Source organism: Myxine glutinosa, chromosome 5 (assembly GCF_964187855.1).
Source record: "Myxine glutinosa chromosome 5, kmMyxGlut1.1, whole genome shotgun sequence".
NCBI lineage: Eukaryota > Metazoa > Chordata > Myxini > Myxiniformes > Myxinidae > Myxine > Myxine glutinosa.
In genome coordinates this window covers 123969028-123990035 of record NC_136265.1, presented here as the reverse complement: position 1 = coordinate 123990035, position 21008 = coordinate 123969028, and positions in this window count along the sequence as shown.

Genomic DNA, 21008 nt, shown 5'->3' with positions numbered 1-21008 from the left:
GAGTACTCGCGATTCCCTTTCGCTTTCACGTGCACAGATATGATGGCCGCCACAGTTATACGGTGTCTGCAGAACTTGTTTTCTATGTTTGGGAATCCGGCCTACGTGCATACCGATCGAGGAGCGGTGTTCCTGTCCCAGGAAGTGAGGAGCTTCTTACTTCAGCATAATGTTGCTTCTAGCTATACCATCCCGTATAGACCACAGGCGAATGGGCAGGTCGAACGCTTCAATTGGATTATATGGAGGGCCGTCACGCTAAGCCTTAGGTCCCTCGGCCGGGGGCTAGATAAATGGGCTTGGTCGTTACCTGCGGCGCTGAACTCAATCAGGGCTTTACTATGTACGGCCACCAACCAGACTCCTCATGAACGGATGTTTCATCACCCAAGGAGCTCGGGTAGTATCCGATCTTTACCTAGTTGGCTTGCTGAGCCGGGGCCAGCCTACCTCAAACGTGCGGTTCGCACGAGCAAGTATGATCCCCTAGTGGATAAGGTGCAGGTACTCCAAGCTAATCCCGAGCATGCTCGTGTGTTGATGGCTGATGGACGTGAGTCCACTGTCTCCATACGCCACCTGGCCCCTTGCGGGGAGATCGACAAACCAATTTACAAGTCTATTGACTCTCCTGTGGCTCCGCCTATGGAGCTTCAGCCGACCATCGCGCCACCAAATACACTCCTGCCCGCTGGCACTGAGGTGCCACCTCCGTCACCTGACTCAGGCGGCTACTCCGACGCGGGGGACACCGGACTTGGGGATGTGGTACCCGGTAGTTTCCGGACTCGTGCAGGCAGGGAAATTCATCGCCCCGATCGCTATGGATGAACCGACTGACATGTACTGACATCGCTGCTATACTAATGCTGCTGCGTGCTTGATTCCTGCCTAGTGGAAGTGTAGTTCTAACGGTGGGGAGAATGTAATGAAAATGTATCTAAGTTGAACCCAGGTGTGATGCTCTCTCCATCCGCTGAGAGGCATCTATAAGAACTCGGACAGCCATCGCTCCGAGACACTCCGGCGACATTTATTCTATGACATGTAGAACTCGAATGGTGCGTATACTTAGATAATCTCGGCTTGCTTGCATTGATTGATAATTACTGAACTATCTCCATGATTCCATGATTCTGATATATTGCATGATTGTACTTTTGCAGGATGTGCCAGAGATAAAATTGTCATTAAACCTACCATCAGGTCAACGTTGTGGAACTCACTTTCATTACAGCGGGCCCATTTCACACTCAGACACACTCACACGGGGATGTAGATGGTCGGGTTGATGGTCCAGGGATGATGGCGTCCAGGCAGTTCACTCCGGTCCCCGACTCGTACCGCGAAGCAGATGGTCAGGGTGGCAGAAGCTCCCCACGGGTCGTCGACGCGGAGCGGACAATTACGAGGTTAAATGCGGGGCGAAAGGTAGGCTGGCTGGCGGTTACTTCGCAGCTCAGCCGCGTACGTAATAAATGAACCGGGCTTCATATTCGCTCCCAATGTAGTTCGCTGCAAAGCGCCTCTCCCGCAGGAGTCCTTTATCATGCCCTAGCTCCCTCTGCAAGTCCTTCTGCATGATGCGCTTTCCTCACGAGTCCTCTTTACAATGCGCTTTCCTCACGAGTCCTTTATCACAAGAGTCCTTCTACAACGAGTGCAGTTGTGTCAGTCCTTTGGTCAGTCCTTCTGCACGAGTCCTCTCAAGACCAATGCTTGGCTTCAGTCCTCCAGGTCAGTCCTCTTTACAATCAGTCCTTCTACAACGAATGCAGTTGCGTCAGTCCTTTCGAAGGCTTTGTACATGCGCTTATATAGCGCCGCCCAGCGAACCCTCTGGAACTTGCCAGCCGCGCCCTTACCACGCCCCTCACACCATGTCACTCGAGCCCTGGTTGGTTGTTGGCTCTTACCCTCTCCGCCTTTGACGTGCTGCTTGACGCGGCCACACCCCGACCTCGCGCTCCTCCCCCTTTCCAGGCCTACCTCGTGGTCACCCGACTAGTTTGAGTGAGCAGCTGGCAGCTAACGCTGCCGGCCCAACGCGTAGCAAACGAGGTGGATTAGCCGAATGGGGCGCGGGATGGATGCTGCTCAACGAGGTCGATTTGGAGGGTGGCCGCAAAATGAACGGGACCTATACTTATTTATTTTACACAACGCAGGTATCGCTAATGGAAATGGCCTTATCCTGACACATACTATGACATAACTAATGTTCTAAGGTGGCCTACGTGTTGCGTGTGGACTAACTACGGGGGCAAACCTTTAACCTTTAATGATGGTATATGTACATTCTCAGAACCGTAACAATATATATATATATATGTCCTATAAAGTCCTATAAAGAAACCGACATTTCTGATTATACCTGTGTGACGTGCTGTGGTGTCGGCGTCACATTAGTCCTGGTCAGTGTAAAGGTGTCCATGAGATGATCAGCCATATCTACAGTGGCAGGTAGACGCCTACTACTACAACAGTACCCTTACCGTCATATACGACTCGCTCTGGGCACTATGTACACTTCCTGGCACAATATTTATGAGAGTACATTTTACTGTCGACCATTTCTCTCGGCTGACTATTTTTTCTTTTCTTTTTTTCATGGACAATAACCATCTATTGTTTTGTTTGTTCCTTTAGTTTGATTAACGCACTAGGAGGGGGAGTACTGTGGCAGCATCATTTTGCCTTTCATGTGTGAATATGTTAATATGCTTGATCTCAGGTTTTTTGTTCCGGGTGCTACCGGAAGTGACGAAATGGGTTGGTTGGTTGGACACGTGGGTCTATAAAGAATGGACATGGATTCCGAAGGTTGGGGACGTCTTTGCCTTACACGTTAAACATCTATTAGGCGGCAATTTTAAAATGTATCAACCAAATGTGTTATGCACAACATTCCATCATGTAAAACATTTAATCATACTAAAATACGTCATTTGTGTCTGTCTGATGAATTTGTGACGCCAATACATGCCGTTGTTACTTATCCAATCTCAACCAAACTTGACAGGATGACCAAGGGTTACACAATGAAGGTTGTAGCGCATTCATTTGCCCCCCTCCCCAAGGGGGTTTTCTCCCCTGAGTGAGTTTGCCCGCCATTGCCGTCAATGGGGTTGCACGTTGAGGTGTATATAAATGTTAAATTAGCTTTATCATGGCGTATTTCCAAAGAAGATTTATCGTGGCGTATTTTCAAGGAAGATTTATCGTAGCGTTTTTCCAAAGACGCTTTTAATAACAAAATTAATGATAATCGCATATTGTTAATGTTATTACAAAACAATATTAATACTAATAATGTCCCACTTCCCCAAGGCATTTTTCCTCCAGTGATAACGTGTATAAATACCTTGTAGCCGGCGAAGCCGGTGTTGTCAATGAACGCATACGTATTATGTTGAAAAGCCAGATTTTGCTGGATCCCTTGGCTTGAGAATTTCGAAGCTTTGATGACCAAATCGCTCAATGGAGGTCGCCATCTTGCGGATGCGGAAGTATGCATAACAAATTGAAAAATGTTCAATAGGAGTTTGTTTCACCCGTCTTTGTTTGATTCACAATCTTATGCACCTCTAATTTGTAATTAAAATACTTTAAGACCAACCTCGGCCCACACGGGCCTGGTTATCTTCAACGAAAATCGTCACCAAACACCGGAACCAATGAGATTCGAGCATTTCAAAAAATATTTCAAAAACCAAACACTCAATGGAGGCCGCCATCTTCCGGATGCGGAAGTATGCATCAAAAAATTGCGAAAAAGTTCAATAGGAGTTTGTTTCACCCATCTTTGTTTGATTCACAATCTAATGCACCTCTAATTTGTAATTAAAATACTTTAAGACCAACTTCATTATCTTCAACGAAAATCGTCACCAAACACCGGAACCAATGATATTCGAGCATTTGAAAAAACATTTCAAAAAATCTTATTACCACATTTCGGAGGCTGAAAACGGTGTCAAATATTCTAAAATTGACGAAGAATTATTTTTTAGAAATCTCGCGGCCGTAGGGGATAGTTTTTCATGGCCGGAAATATCCGAAGTTGAGACGGAATTCACCGAATTAATCAAGAAGTAAATTTTATCAATTTTAATCTCATCCAGAATGCAAATGGTGTCATTTTAGGTCTGAATTTGCGAAATTTTGTGAGCTGACCAATCAGCGATCAGCTTAGGTCAGCCAATCAGCGCCATCGACACGGTTTGATTAACGACAGTCACACATTGCCGTTGAAACGGCGCTATCGTCCGATCTGTCGGCACTGATCTTACTGCAAGCTAACTTCTTCTGGTGGGGGAAGCTGCAGTGCCCAGAGAGAACCAGTCCTGCCAGCGACTGAAGTTAGAAGACTACACACATACTGTGAAAACGTATATTAAGCGCACTTAAAATTTCTTAAAATAGGCCCTAAGCTAGCACATCGTATAGTTACTTCCTTAAGCTTCTTGTGACATTTATTGTATGTAGGTATTGGGGAGGACTGTCTGCTCTTCTCTTTTACCAAGTCTTACCAGGTACGGTACCTACTACACCTACCTACTACCAACTACCTAACCTACTGATGCCATAGTGATGTGGCAAGAGGTGGCAAGAGTGGCAAGAGGCTTTGGCTTCGCCGGCTCATTGCGGCTTTGCAGTCGGGTACTAGTAGTTATAATGGCGTTTCTGTGGGAGGAACGGCTTCTACAGGAAGTAAAAATATTATACACCACAAACACGTATGCTTAGCTTTTTAAACAGTTGCTAATGCCCTTTATAACACTGAATGAAAAAATTTGGAGGAATCCTTACATCCGTGAAGTAAGGTTTACTTACAGAACTGAGCGAAGATCTACTGTCCTCTATATAACCCACAAATGTTGTGTTAATAGCATGGCCCTTTCTGCCGTTACCGTGGCATTTTTCGGAGGGAACTTTTGAAACTCGCTCCTGCTGTTTGATATGAAACTGAAAGGGAGAAGCTCGGGTTGTGCTCATTTACCAAGCAGCTTTTACCAAGCTAGCGCTTGCCAAGCTAGCCATTCCATAACGGTTTTGAATGGAGTGCTTCCTCAAATGCGTAAACCACTTGGCGATCTCTTCACAAGAAACTTGGTAAATGAACATACACCCAATGTTCTTGAGACCCGCCCATAGATCGATTGTAATCTATATGTACCCCAAAGAGGAATGACCCTTCCTGCCCATCCGGGTGTCTGCGGGTGTACCAGTGGATCAAATTATCAAATTGCTGTTTCCATGTCAACTATTGTTTCTTTGGATTCGCAAGTGTCGTTTCATGCACGATATCTGTCTGTGAGCATGATAAATCAAAAAGTTATGGATGGATTTGGACTAAACTTGGTGTGCAGGTTCCGTGTGTGACAAGGACAAATTGATTCGATTTTGGTGAAGATCCGGATCCAGATTTGATTAAAAAAAAAAATTTTTGTAAGGGATTCTTCAGCATTGAGAGATGCAGCCAAAAACGATACTTAGCACGAAATCTCAAAAAGTTGCGGACGAGTTATGACAAAACTAGGTGGATGAGTTGCTTGTGTGACAAGAACAAGCCGATTCGATTTTGGTTCAGGTCCGAATCCAGATCCGGCCTATCAGTGGATAGAAAACGTAAACTGTTCATCCTGGGGGAGGTACGCACTCTACCGAGTGCTGTTCTTGATTTATATTTTGTTAAACATGCCAATAAATTTTACACACCTGTTCACATGAGCAATCATGGGCCAATTGTTCCACATGACAAAGGACCCCTATTTTACTATATCAATAATGCTTGGGCCTTAAAAGAGGCAGGACATTAAAAAAATGTCAGCTTTCTTTTCTCATTTAACTTTAGCGGTTCAATTTCTCCACCATACTGGAGGATTTACCTGTAGAGAAGGCAGGTTATTTCTGGAGCAAGCTGTGGGTTCTGCAGCAAGTGGGCCAGATAAGCAGCCTGTGGTGTGCACAGCCCTTTTGCGAGGAAACAGATTGAAGATTCCAACCGGAGCTCCCTTGGGCACTAAAGCAAGCGCCTTGAGCCTTTGGGATAGAGCATTTATCACCACACACCGATAATTACATTGTCGCTTTACCATCATCACTCCGCAGAACCACCACCTCTAATTATTTAATTTGCCTTTTATCCCTGAGGATGATGACTCAGCAAATGAAGCGATAGTATAGTCAATGAAAACAGGGCCAAGTGGTCAGATACCTTTTTGAAGACTCCTTTCCATGCTGCGGGTTACGTGTCATTACCTCCGCCACTAAAGGTGGATGGAGGTTATGTTTTCAACCCTGTCTGTTTGTCCGTTTGTTACTTGGCAAAAAATAAGTAAATACATTTTTGACAAGTATGTTGATCACTCCGGTTTGTGTGTTTGTGTGTGTGTGTTTGTCTGTCCGCTTGCTTATACTTGCCTACAGGTCACAATTTGAAACCGATCTTTACGAAACTTCACCAAATGGTAGAGTTCGTGGTCCGACAAAATCCTATATATTTGAGGTCAAAAGGTCAACATAGGCCAAAGGTCAACAACAATTTCAAATTTCTAAAATCCTCAATTTTCATCCGATTGACTTGAAATTTGAATAGGATTTTCATATCAGCGAACTGAATTCAACCACCGACTATTTTTTGATCAATATAGGTCATACGGTCAACATAAGCCAAAGGTCAACCACTTTTTTCAAATCACTAAAATCCTCAATTTTCATCCGAATGACTTGAAATTTGAATAGGATTTACATATCAATTAACTGAATTCAACCACCAACTATTTTTTCGATCAACATAGGTCACAAGGTCAACATAGGCCAAAGGTCAACCACTTTTATCAAATCACTAAAATCCTCAATTTTCATCCGATTGACTTGAAATTTGAATATGATTTTCACATCAGCGAACTGAATTCAACCACCAACTATTTTTTGATCAATATAGGTCATACGGTCAACATAAGCCAAAGGTTAACCACTTTTTTCAAATCACTAAAATCCTCAATTTTCATCCGATTGACTTGAAATTTGAATAGGATTTACATATCAATTAACTGAATTCAACCACCAACTATTTTTTCGATCAACATAGGTCACAAGGTCAACATAGGCCAAAGGTCAACCACTTTTATCAAATCACTAAAATCCTCAATTTTCATCCGATTGACTTGAAATTTGAATATGATTTTCACATCAGCTAACTGAATTCAACCACCAACTATTTTTTCGATCAACATAGATCACAAGGTCAACATAGGCCAAAGGTCAACCACTTTTATCAAATCACTAAAATCCTCAATTTTCATCCGATTGACTTGAAATTTGAATATGATTTTCACATCAGCTAACTGAATTCAACCACCAACTATTTTTGAGATCAACATAGGTCATAAAGTCAACATAGGCCAAAGATCAACCACTTTTATCAAATTTCTAAAATCCTCATTTTTCATCCGATTGACTTGAAATTTGAAAAGGATTTTCATATCAGGTTAGTGAAACAAATCACCAACTATTTTTGAGGTCAACATAGGCCAAATTTCTAAAATGACCAATTTTCATCCAATTAAGTAAAACTTTGAAGACGATTTGCATATCAGGTCACTAAATTCAACCAGTAATTATTTTTGAGGTTAAAAGGATGCTGCACTGAGTGCCATTCTACTTTGTTCTGTTTTGCCAAGTGTCGCTCTCTGGGTGATTTTTCGTCTGTTTGTTTGTTTGACTGTGAACAAAATATCTAAAAAAGTTGTGGACGGATTCGGACGAAATTTAGCAGAGATGTAGCGTATACAAGGACGAAATGATTCGATTTTGGTGAAGATCCGGAATCGGATCCGGCTACTATAATTTTTTAAGTGAATCTTCATCATTGGGAGATAGGGCCAAAAACGATACGTAGCAGGATATCGCAAAAAGTTGTGGACGGATTTGGACGAAACCTGGTGGACAGGTTGGGTGTCTGATAAGGACAAATATATTCGATTTTGGTGAAGATCTGAATATGGATTCGGATATGAGAATTATTTGATTTTTTAAATGATTCTTCACCATTGGGAGATGGGGCCAAAAACGATACATAGTGGGATATCTCAAAATGTTATGGATGGATTTGGACAAAACTTGTTGGACAGGTTGTGTTTGTGACAAGGAAGAACCGATTCGATTTTGGTGGAGATCCGGATCCGGCTAGTAGAATGTTTAAGTGATTCTTCACCAATGAGTGATAGGGCCAACCAGGCGGAAGTATGCTCTCTACCGAGTGCCGTTCTGGTTTATCCATTGTTATTATATTGAAAATATAACAAAGGAACAATGCTTAGAACTCCATGTGGAAGGTCTTGAAAAGACCATGGCCAGAGATTCTCGACCACATATTTCGGTAAGCGTTCGTAAGGTATTTGAGCAACGTTCTTGTAACGACGCCCTCGTGAACGACTGTGATGCTACGTGGGAAGCAAGTGGCCTCGATTCCTCGACTACCGCGCATTGAAACATCCATTCTGCAAACGACAGCTTGGCAGACAGGACAAACGAGGCCTCGGAGCCAACGGCTTTAATCGGCGAGAGAGGGAAATGGCGAGCGGGGGGAGGAGAGGACGACGCTTCGGCCTCGGCGCCAAGTCGGCGGCTCCGTTCCTCGACCCATGGCTGTCCCCGCCAAACCGCCGGAGCCAAAGCCAAAGCGATCACCGGGGTCTTGAGCACCAAGTTCTCTGTGTGCTCACCTGGAGGGTTGCGAATCGAGTTCAAAAAAGATTGATCGCGTTCGTGCTTATTTGGATGTCAGAGAAGGATCGAGGAAGAGTGCCAAAGACGGTGATGGATTCCTTTACATGGAGACTCGTGTGAATGCTTCGGGAGTGGCAAAGACGGCTTCCTTATGGGTTTCAACAAAAAGAGATGTGGGTGTCAATGGATTCAAACCCAGCATGCGAGAAAAGGTGTGACAAATGAGAACACGCCGAGTGGGAAGAAGAGAGGAAAATGATAGTTTCAGTAAATAAGCCTCAACGTTTGAGAGAAAACATGGAAAACATGGAAGCATGGAAGCATGGAAGCATGGAAGCATGGAAGCATGGAAGCCTATCATTTTGACGTTTTTGCATCACAGACCTTCATCGAAATATGTCACGTGCAATTGTCACCATTTATGGTTCTATATTATAGCGCACGCACACACACACACACACACACACACACACACACACACACACACACACACACACACACACACACACACAGTGCAATCAGAAAGTATTCAGCCCCCTTCACTTTTTTCACATTTTGTTATGTTGCAGCCTATGCTGAAATCGTTTAAATTCATTTTTTCCCTCATCAATCTACACTCAATACCCCATAATGACAAAGAGAAAACAGGATTTTAGAAAGTTTTGCAGATTTATTAAAACCGAGTTGTCAACCAAGCTAACCAGCCAAGCAACCAGTCAACCTGAGTTGACCAGTTAACAAGCAATCTCTGTCTACCTGTCTATCTCTCTCATTGGATGATTTTAGACAACTAAGGTTGTGGACCGGTTGTTGAGAGCTTTGGAGATTGAAGATTCGAAACCTCAATGATGGACGATCGCCAGATGATTATCCAGGTGGGCATCGAATCAGGTGCACTCTATATGCTGAAGGAATTCCTCACATCTCTGATCATTCTCTCATCCTCCTCCTCCTCCTCCACCTCCTCCTCCTCTTCCTTCCTCCCTCCCATCTCTCTCTCCGCCGTCGTCATCCTGTCCACGGCCCATTGCCTCCCTGAGCTATTTCCAGGCCGTGATCCCTAAACATCGTTTACTTCACGTGGCCGTGGCATTAATTTCCTGCCTCGTTAGCTTGGCATTCTCCCCTGAGACATAAGGGAGTTAAGATCCCATTGCACTTCCTTGTGTACTTTGTACACATGGCAGAACAGGCCCAACCCAGGGGGATCCCATAAAAGCAGACACCAATACCCCTGGACGAGAAGCGATGGTAAATCGATGAAGGTCCTTAATAAATAGTCTTATAAAGTCACTGGGTGTACCAAAGATCTTTGTGTATGATAATCCAAGAGCTTTCATTGGACGATCGTCTTCAGGTAACCCTTAAAACTGTCTCCGAGAATACAAGTCAAGTCACGTAGGTATACAGTAAAGTAACACGTCTTTCGTGAGGACAAAATAAGTGGTCTTACAAGGTCTTTGCAAAATATTACTTACAAATTGTTATGGCTTATGATTGGATAAGAACACTTGAAGCCAAGGAAGCAATGGAAGCATCATACCATGTGACAGATTGATAAAGTCATAGTTTACATTGGTAAAACTAGAACAATGCGACTGTGTCAACAATATGCCTCCACATAGTCCCACAACAGGTAGATGCCTTCACTCTGCATATGTATGGGTCGGGTATCACGTTTGTGAAGTTTCGTGTTGATCTGATAAGGTTCGTTTTCATATCCAAGATGGCTGCCAAACCACGTGAACTATGACATCATCAATTTCAAACTATATGCAACAGTGCTGTTAGATGTTATTTGTAAAATTTCGCATCGATAGGGTGAGCGGTGTCAGAGATATAATTATTAAATATTTCCCTTCAATCCAAAATGGCTGCCAAACCATGTGACCTATGATGTCATAAATTTAATATTTCAATACAAATGGGTCATAGATCATGTGCATGCAATTTCTGATTTTTTAGGATAAGGAATTCGATTAAAACATTTTTGGCTGGTATACCACTTCACCTATGATGTCATCATTATCAAGCTTTTGTTCCCCATTGGGAGTACTTGACAATGTGCCAAGTTTAAAATTCTTCCATTCCGTGGTTTCCGAGAAATAATTTTATTATTATTTGCTTTTAATCCAATATGGCTGCCATACCACGTGACTTATGACGTCAGAATTATCATAAAAACATTCTGCATCGGTGTCACTCCTACCCTGAAAGTTTTGTCTCTATCGGACATGTGGTTGCTGAGAAAAACGAGGTTTAGCCCGGATGGACGTACGGACAGACGGACAACCCGAAAACAGCCGACAAAGTCGCCGGGGGCATAAAAACGAATGTTCTATCACCGTTTTAATCATACAAGGATATGCCTCACCTGTTATCATCACACGCTGAAAACCACATTATTATTTCCCTCATATCTTGAAAATTGGCAAGATTGCATTTGAACAACAACAACAACAACAACAACATTGAGCTTGGTAAGGAAGCAAGGCAGCCAACTTGGGCACATCTTTTCTGTCGTCTTCGGTCACAACTATGTTTACACATCTAGCAGGTTGTCTGCAATCAGCAAACACGGTAAAATAGCACCATCCATCTCTTTCTCCTTTAAAACAAGTTGAATGTCTACCATATTGAAATAAACTGACCCTGGTTCATCCCACAATCCCTTACGGTACACATGTAGTGACTGAATTAGGTCGTGGGTGGGCGATGGTTGAGGGGTTGGGGGAGGGGGGCATTCATAATATTGGTACAAATTAAACAACTGCACAAACCAAGGCAAAACCAGGATTTACATCAATATCACATCTATCCGTTGGACCACATTCCTTAAGTCGTCTCACAGCAAGTACACGGAGTGGTTTGCCATTGCTTTCCAAGCATCATTGACATATGAACCTATATACGGGGGATTGACATTGAGAGCCCCCTACGACCACTCTAGATTGTTTGTGTTGAGAAAGACGTCGGAAGATGAATTAAAAAGCAAATCGGTTTGGTGGTTTGTGGTTCACCTGTGTGGCAGGTTTGTGTTGCAAAGTGTTTTTGGCAAGAGATATCGGGTGGTTTGCCATTGCCTTACCAACTGTCGTATACTTGGGGCAGGTATTTGCCAGGTGTGAAGATCCCCAGGTAACCATCCCCTCTGAAGGACATCTCGCACATTGATGCATCGCTAAGACTGCCAAGCACCAGGGTGGCAGTTTATAGTCCGTTTATAGTCATAAGTGAGTATGCCACCTCTGAGCTATCCTGTTAGTTCAGAATGCAAGTAATGTGTGTACACACAAGAAATACAAAAGAAGAAAACCAATCATATTTACATATGCAAACAAGAAAGAGCAATCGGAGATTGCAAACACTCACCAGGACGTATTTTCAGTGTTTTTTAAAGACTTTTGTGTTAAAACAAATAAGGCGGCCGAACCACGTGACCGATGACGTCATCATTATTATTTTTTTCTCCACCAATTTATGCCTACATGAAGCTCAAGAAATTTCATCTTGATCGGATGAAGTTTTGTACTTGTTGAATTATGACGTCGTAATGGAAGCACATATGACATCATCATTAACATATTTTATTGCCCATGGAGAGTTCTTTATGTTGAGCTGTGTCTCAATTTTTTCTATTCAGCGCTTTCGGAGATATAGAGGTGCAAAGTTTTTCGGTTTTACCAAGATTGCACCTGAACCACGTGACATATGACGCCATAAGTCATTACAAAATTATACAGGTGGAGTTGCACCTATTGTGAAAATTTCCCGTTGATCGGTCCAACGGTTGCAGAGAAAATCATATTTACTAGCCGAAACCCGTGGAACATCCACGGAAGGGAGGATGTGGTGTATGGATAGAGTGTACCATTATGGATGGCATAGGGGATTTGCTTGTCCGAGTAAGAGTTAGGAAGAAAGATCAATTTTCACTTGTGCAAAAATGCTACTCACAATTACATCGCCTGTGCGTCGGCCTGTGATTGAGCCAGAGAGTTGGCCTGTGAGTCAACTTCCTTTCCAATGTCTGCAAGAATTGAAATACTGATTGTGAATGTGTAAAATTATATGAAAGAAGAACATGCATATCAATAGACGATGCCATCGAAAAGGAGAGCAGCTGTCAATAGAAAAGGATGTCTGACTTATCAATTTGACATTATTGCACAGGAAATGACAAACAAAGAAACAGTTCATTTCCATCGGGTAACATTACGATGAGAGATCAGCCGATACCTTTATTATGTCCATCAGCATCCATGGCACTTAGAAAAAAAAAACGTGGCATCAGCCAGCCGCAGCCAACTATCACGTACCGTCTCGAAGTCAATGCCATCCTTTTATCTCTTCGTATACAAGTACAACTCACTGATCGCAACGTCACTCCATTTAACTTTATTAAAATGACGATAAAGACGTGAAACCCGTGGAACATCCACGGAAGGGATATCGTTCGTCTGTTTTCAGCTCGTTATCTTTAAGCTTCCTTACGTCTCGCCACCTGCTACACCTCTCTGAGTTACGAGGATTTATGCAACGCACCCCGAGTATCGCAACGTCACTCCATTTAACTTTATTAAAATGACGATAAAGACGTTTCCTTATATATCCTAATTTCAAATGTTCAAGGGAATAAAAAAGCTTCCTTACGTCTCGCCACCTGCTACACCTCTCTGAGTTACGAGGATTTATGCAACGCACCCCGAGTATCGCAACGTCACTCCATTTAACTTTATTAAAATGACGATAAAGACGTTTCCTTATATATCCTAATTTCAAATGTTCAAGGGAATAAAAAGACCATTTGGTTCACACCACCCATCACACCACTCGACTGTCCAATCAGCGGACGGCTCGTATCGCCTTCGCCCAGCAGACGCCAATACGATGGTGTCGTAAGATGGCGTCGTATCGGCCGATAATCGGATGCTTTTGGGTCCCAAAGTCGGCGAATTCAGATTTTTCGAGTATGGCTGTACGTGATAAACAAAGAGCGCGGTTCGTAAATCGTAAATCCATTAGTGCCGTGGGCATCGGGTCACTGGGTGCGGCGTAAAAGGGATAACAAAGTCGAGTCCTTACGGTATTATCATATTTATTCTGTGCGGACAAACAAACAGACAGACAGACAGACAAACGGACTCAAATGCAATACCCTCTCCTCTGGCGAGAGTAACAAGAATGACCGCACTGTTGACACAACCTGTAACAAAATCCGGTAATGGGCCAATTGGGAAACGCGTATTTAAAGAACTCTTAAAATATGAGAAGCACCATTGGGAAAAACACATTTAATGTGCTATTAAAAAATTAACTCGACACCTCTCATCCATGACCCCCTCTACCACGGTTATATCAGAACATGCGCCAATTCGTCACGCGCCCAGGATTGTTTAACCCCAATATGAAGCCATTCAAAAATTACATAACGCTATTTTTTTAGGTCGGCACACCTTTAGGCTTGATTAAACCTTGATAATAATTTTATTCGACATATGATTACATTTTTTAGGGTCGTGAGTAACACTTGGCATAAATAAAGCAAATGGTAATCTGACGCAACAAACCCGGGCAGTCTATGATCAGCAGAGGCCTGCAGGCCTGGTGTCTTTGGCCCACAGAAAACCAAGATGGCGGCCATTTTATTTTATCTGGGTGCCATGTGAGTGGAGTCAAGTGACAAATGTGGGTGGGGTCCGGCAGCTGACCCACCAATGGGTGCACATTTCAAAAATCAACCCCCAACAGGAACCACACCAACAACAGCAACAACCACAATAACCAAAGCTCTTGTAGACGTGCGACAAAACTGAGGTTACCCCGTCTGCAATGTGGACATGAAATTGTCAAATGCAAAACTACCTTTTTGGCTGTGCACTGTGGCTACATGACAAAAGAGTCGACATTAAAGGGTTTATACGCGCTAAAACTGCCACAAGCGTCCAAAAGGCAATTACGTAATGGATTACATTACAGGTACCCCTGGAGTAACAAGAACAAGGGGCTGATGCAAGAGGAGGCCATTCGGCTCATCATACCTGCGTTACACCAAAACCAAATTATAGTAGGGCGAAGTCGACGTCGCACCGTCGCAAATCCCCAAGTTTCCCACCTAAAGCAAAGTTAAAAGATGGCAAACACTCCACCAGGAATGACCCAATTATCAAATTTTGAGTGAAAAAAAAGTTTCCTCCATTTTGACCCCTGTGTCCCCTCCCTCCCCCTCTCTCCCCCATTATTTCCCGGGACATGAATCAGGAGACAAATCCAAAACATAGGGGCAATACCCCTGGCGCTCACCTGGTAGAATAAACAGTATACTGCACCAAATAAAGGTATTTTAAAAACCAATTTCAGTGGTTGCTAGAAGACAGGGCAGCTTGTAGAATCATACTAACATAATCATAAGACTTTTTTTGTATACTGAATCGAGGCTCGTGAAACAAACAAACAAATTTAAAGAAACAAACAAAAAAATACCTATTTTTGGGGGCAACCCCTCCCCTCGTAACCCCCCAAAAGCGCAGTTTTTTTTTTTATTGACGTGAACAAACTTTGGTACATCACAGTTGGTGAAGGTTGTGGTCAAGTTTCATCAAAATTGTGTGTGTAGTTTCAGAAAAGAAAACAAATACTTATTTTGGGGGGTCAAAACTGGACCCACTTTGACCCCCCATGAACCCCCGCAGACTTTGATTTTTTGAATGACATGAACAAACTTTGGTACATCACAAGTGATGAAGGTTGTGGTAAAGTTTCATTAAAATAGTGTGTGTAGTTTCAGAGGAAAAAGCAAATTCATATTTTGGGGGGTAAAACCTGGATCCACCCTGACCCCCGGTAAACCCCCTTCGACGCCAATTTTTTAATGCCGTAAGCAAACTTTAGTCACAACACAACAAATATCATTTGTCCAAATTTGCCAAATTTGGTCGCAATCCCTTCAGCGGTTTCGGAGAAGAAGTTTCAAGTGTTTACGGACTGATGGACGGACGGACTGACGGACGGACGGACGGACGGACGGGTGGACTGACTGACAGACGGATGGACTTGACGGACTGACGGATGGATGGACTGACGGACTGACTGACTGATGGACTGACTGACGGACGGATGGATGGACTTACAGATGGATGGACTGACAGACTGACTGACTGACTGACTGACTGACGGACGGATGGACTGACGGACTGACGGACGACGCGCCATCCCATAAGCTCCCCTGAACTTCATTCCAGGTGAGCTTAAAATCGTTACATCTTTCATGCATCTCCCAATGTTGATTGCAGATACAAAGTGTGTTTAAAATGTTTAAAAACATGCCAGGGAATGTATTTTGCTATTTGTCCTTCTGACCCCGCCCCAAAGGGTGTGGCCAAAAATAAATGACGCTGCTCTCGCACCTTCTTCCCGTGTGTTGAACATAACTACCAAAATAGGAATTTGCTTTTTCCTCTGAAACTACACGATTTCGATTAAACTTGACCACAACCGTAATCACCCGTTTTGTACCAAAGTTTGTTCCTGGCATTAAAAAAATTGGGGTCTAAGGTGGTCTATGGGGGGGCTTGCCCCCCAAAATAGGTATTTGCTTTTTTCTCAGAACCTACACACACAATTTTGATGAAACTTCACCACAACCTTCATCACCCGTGATGTACCAATGTTTGTTCAAGGCATTGGAAAAATTGGGGTCTGAGGAGGTATTCGGGGTGGGGGGTGGAGGTGTTTCCCCCCAAAATATGTATTTTTTTGATTGTTTGTTTAAAGTCTTATGATTATGTTTGTATGATTCTACATGCTGCCCTGTCTTCTAGTAACCATTGAAATTGGTTTTAAATACCTTCAGTCGGTGCAGTGTCCTGTTTATTCTACCAGGTGAGCGCCATGGGTATTGCCCCGATGTTTATTACTAGAATATACGACCTGTTGCTTCGCTGACGGGAATATCAATCTTTGTGTAATGGCAAAAAAACCCAGATTTTGTGAATGGAAAAAAATAAAATTAAGCGGTGTATAAATACCGGCCAAGCTATATTCACTCAGGGAGCATGGACATTGCTAATAGGATATTAATCACAGACTTTTTAGATGATGAATTGTGAATAATATTCAACAACATACGAAGACGAAGATCAAAATAAAAAATAATTTCTCACCCTCGCCCTCTCTTTGTTATTTTGATCAAACTATCTGGGGTATGTATTACTAAATTAGGCACGGGCCATTGGCCTAGGTGGGAAACAAACTCCTCGGTCTCTTCGGAAACAAAGTCTGAGGTCTCCTCGGAAACAAACTCTATGTTTATAGAAAACCAAATGAAGCCTTCAAAGAAAAGAGCACCTTCCCTACAGTCAAACATGGAGGAGGTTCAGTGATGTTTTGGGATTGCTGTGCAGCTCCTGTCACTAAGTGCCTGGAATGGCATCATGAAATCAGGAGATTACCAAGGCATTTTGGAGCGCAATGTTCAATCCAGTGTCAGAAAATTGGGGTTTCCGTCGAAGGTCAATGGGTCTTGCAGCAGGACAATGACCCCAAACAGACTTTTAAAAGCACCCAGGAATGGTTCAAGACAAAACCCTGGACTGTTCTGAAGTGGCCAGCAATGAGTCCAGATCTAAATCGCATTGAACACCTGTGGAGAGATCTGAAAACAGCAGTTGGGAGAGGGCATCCTCTAAATCTGGGAGAACTGGAGCAGTTTGCACAAGACGAGTGGGTCAAACTGCCAGGAGAGAGGTGGAGGAAGCTCATTCATGGCTATAGGAAGCGCTTGACTGCAGTTATTTTATCCAAAGGCCGTGCCAGCAAATATTAAATCTAGGGCGTCAATAATTTTGTCATTGCCATTTCTTTTTATTTTCTGATTTAAAAGGAAATATTAAGTTCTGAATCAAAAACAAAGGTTCTGTAATATTAACAGGGAAATAAAGAATTGTGGAGAACAAATACTTTTGTCAATTTCAATTTATTTTTAGAGATAATTGTGAGTTATTTGAAAAAAGTGCAACCAATATTTTTGGCTACAACTGCACCTGCTTAAGGTCTAGATATACTACATCCACGACCAATTCCATTATCCACCCAATCAGAAACTGCTTCATGGAACTCTAATAAATTTGTGAGACTAGACCTACCTTTGGTAAACCCATACTGACCACCTTTAATTAATTTGAATTTATTTGAAGATATCGCTGACATCACACTTATTTGCTTGCTCCGCCACGACCCTCAATTCTGTGGGATGCATATTATCCAGCGGTCCTGAAGCTTTACATGCTCTTCGATTTCTTAGCTGCTTCTTTACTTTACGAATCCTAATGCTTCAGTCACATTTGGCTCGGCGGCCGTAGGGTCTAAAAAATCTACGGCCACTAGCAATTATAGGGCGGCTCCAGTATTTCCACGGTCACACAATGTAGCAGTCACATGTGTTTTTATTTTTCGGGTAGCCGCACGGGGTATTTAGAAATTGTGTAGACCGAAAACGTGGGGGTGCCGTAAGGTCTTTGATTTGATGTCGCACGGTGACCTTAGGGCGTCCCTGCGGCGGCCATAGAATTTTCAAGGCAGACGCAAGGTAGCCTCAAGGTGCCCGCAAGGCGACCGCAGGGGGGCCCTAAGGCGAACGTGCGGCCAGACGGACGGCAACGAGTGGGTATATATACCAGTTCTTTTTCATATGTATAACAGCACTTACAGTTGTCATGGCTACGGCTTGTCGAATTGCTACAACCGACCTAGAAATGAAAAAAGTTATAACTCCGCGCTATAATTCCACGGCGACCCCTACGGCCTGTAAAAGATAGCCATACGCCATAGGGCCACCCTGAGGCCACCTCAGAAACTCTGCGGCCGCCGCACGTTTCTGTCAATTTAGGGGGGGTACGGCCGCCGTATCCTAGCCGTAGAGCAAATGTGACTGAGGCTTAATACTAATATAATACTTGCACACATTATGTTATGGTCACCTGTCCCTAAACGCTCTCCGACCTACCTTAACCTCCGCTCCCATACAAGGATAATTCACATCACATCACATCAAGTTCGGGATTGTAGATAGTATCTTGTAATTATCCGGGACTGCTCATCATGGTTAAGCAAAGTTTACTGGATCGGTAAACCTGCGGATGTTGCTCGTCAAGCTGGTGTTGGTTTCGCCATCGAAATCAAGCTCATTCCACGTCTGGTATCCATCCCAAAGGACACAATGAGCGGTTAATCGGGCGAAAAGTACAGGACAGACACGCCATGATTATATGTGCATGTGCACCAACTATTCCCTATCCCCATGAAAAGGAAGAAGCCTTTCACGAACAACTATCACAAATTGTATCATCTGCATCCGCCAATGACAAAATTGTGTGGCTGGGCGATTTCACCGCCTGAGTGGGCAGAAACTCCGACATATGGGACCAAGTTAATTGGCAACCATGGTGTTGATAAAGAAAACAGCAATGGTACCCTCTTGTTAGGTTTTTGTGCCACAAACAAGCTCACCACCACGAACCCGATATTCGAACAGGGGAATTGGTTGAAAACATCGTGGATGCATCCAAGGTCAAAATCCGAAGCTGAAAAGCCTGGACACACATAACGAGCTGGCAGCAAATCTAGAGGAAGAGCTGGGCATATCTGGCGACACAGACTTTAACTCGTGCACAACAGAATGGAACACGTGCTGCAACGCTACCCTGAAGGCTGCGCTCGATACGATCGGCCGCACAGAATGGAAACATCACGATTGCTTTGACAAAAAATGACCCAACACTTCTTCCTGCACCAGAAGCATGTCACCTATGCATGTGACAAACATAATTTGGCAAAAAAGAATGAATACGCAAGGGCCAGAAGAAATGTCACCATCTGAATGAGGATTGGTGGATCGACAGGGCCCGTGTGCTCGGAGATACTGCCGATTGCAGTGACGCTCAAGGCTTCTTCAAATAATTGAAAGCCGTGTACAGTCCCAGTTTGAACAGGATCACACAAGTATGAATTGCTGATGGGAGTTTCTTTATCACGGAGCCAACTTCGATCCTGCAAAGGTGGGTGGAACACTTCGGCAAGATTTGGAGTCAGCCATCTAACATCGACGACACAACAAAATAAGACATCCACCCGATACCCAAGTTATCACACCTCACAACTATAGAAGAGATCCACCCGATACCCAGGTTGTCACACCTCACAACTATAGAAGACATCCACCCGACACCAAAGTTGTCACACCTCACAACTACAGAAGACATCCACCCGATACCAAAGTTGTCATACCTCACAACAATAGAAGACATCCACCGGATACCAAAGTTGTCACACCTCACAACTACAGAAGACATCCACCAGATACCCAGGTTGTCACACCTCACAACTATAGAAGACATCCACCCGATACCAAAGTTGTCACATCTCACAACTACAGAAGACATCCACCCGATACCCAAGTTGTCAAATTTCACAACAATAGAAGACATTCACCCGATACCCAAGTAGTCACACCTCACAACAACAGAAGACATCCACCCGATACCCAAGTTGTCACACCTCACAACAATAGAAGACATCCACCCGATACCCAAGTTGTCACACCTCACAACTATAGAAGTCATCCACCCGATACCCAAGTTGTCACACCTCACAACAATAGAAGACAGCCACCCGATACCCAAGTTGTCACACCTTACAACTATAGAAGACATCCACCCGATACCCAAGTTGTCACAACTCGCAACAATAGAAGACATCCACCCGACACCAAAGTTGTCACACCTCACAACTACAGAAGACATCCACCCGATACCAAAGTTGTCACACCTCACAACTATAGAAGACATCCACCCAATACCCAATTTGTCACACCTCACAACTATAGAAGACATCCACCCGATACCCAAGTTGTCACACCTCACAACAATAGAAGACACCCACCCGATACCCAAGTTGTCACACATCACAACTATAGAAGACATCCACCCGATACCCAATAAGTCACACCTCACAACAATAGAAGACATCCACACAATACCCAAGTTGTCACACCTCTCAACTATAGAAGACATCCACCCGATACCCAAGTTGTCACACCTCACAACAATAGAAGACATCCACCCGATACCCAAGTTGTCACACCTCACATCAATAGAAGACATCCACCCGATACCCAAGTTGTCACACCTCACAACAATAGAAGGCATCCACCGGATACCCAAGTTGTCACACCTCACAACTATAGAAGACATCCACCCGATACCCAAGTTGTCACA